The sequence below is a fragment of the Nannobrachium achirus genome (genome assembly GCF_963921795.1).
Source record: "Nannobrachium achirus genome assembly, chromosome: 12".
Lineage (NCBI taxonomy): Eukaryota > Metazoa > Chordata > Actinopteri > Myctophiformes > Myctophidae > Nannobrachium > Nannobrachium achirus.
The window spans coordinates 51183849-51184891 of record NC_137832.1 but is presented as its reverse complement, the minus strand read 5'-3'; positions in this window follow the sequence as shown (position 1 = coordinate 51184891).

Sequence of the window (1043 nt, the reverse complement as noted above, 5' to 3'; positions counted from 1 at the left end):
GAACCAAATAGCTACATGGTCTTACAGGGCAGAGCATAAATTAAGCTTGACTATGTGCGTGCATATTCTCTGACCAAAGATTGATAAGTAAATAGTTTAACTGGAAGACAATAAGACAGCAGCTAGGTGGCAGTGTAGTACCACTACCAATAATGGTGTTTTCAAGCTGTCTTTCATTCTTTTGCACTTATGTTTTTAAGTTAATTTTGAGTTTGGGTATTATGGCAACAACAGTGGTTCTCAACCTGTGGGTGGGGACTAGCCTGATTTCAGACTCTGCGCTGGAGAAGCAGTCCACTCAGAGAGTGGGCGGGTCTATTGGCTGGAGCCAGGCAAGGTGTAGCCTCGCGTAGCCAGGCTATCTCCGAAGAGAAAAGCCTGGTGACAATAGAAGGCAGAAAGCGTTCAACTTCCGCCGTAGGAATTTCACCGGAAGCTGTATTTTTTTCACGGTGCGGTGTTCCTGCAAACGTATTCCCTGCACGAAATTAACTCTGGTCTACGTCTCCTGCTCCGTCGGTTGCGCTCGCAATAAACAATATACAAACAAAAACATTGATTCAAGCAATGTTACACCTATTAAGAGTGAGTTAAGAGCTACAATCTATTTTAGTTTTTTCGCTGGGGAATGTAAACAGACCCGCACCGCATGACGTAAAAAATAATACCATACTGTACATTGTCACAAGAAATCAACAAATTATACTATAAAAACTGGCCAAACATTGGCCAAATTGTGATAATGTAAGAAAGGGACACTGGGAATAGCTGATCTACAAGCTCACAATGCCTCGCAACGTGTGTCATTCATTGCTTGTAGATCAGCCTTTTCACAATATTTATGTGGTACCGAGTCAAATCGAATTTAACACCTGAACTTCTGCAATGTCAAGTGCTTGTCAGGGTGGGGGGTCCCCAGTTCAAATATGATTATTTTGGGTGGTCCCCAGTTCAAATATTATTATTTACAGGGGGTCCCCAGTTCAAATATGATTATTTTGGGTGGTCCCCAGTTCAAATATTATTATTTACAGGGGGTCCCC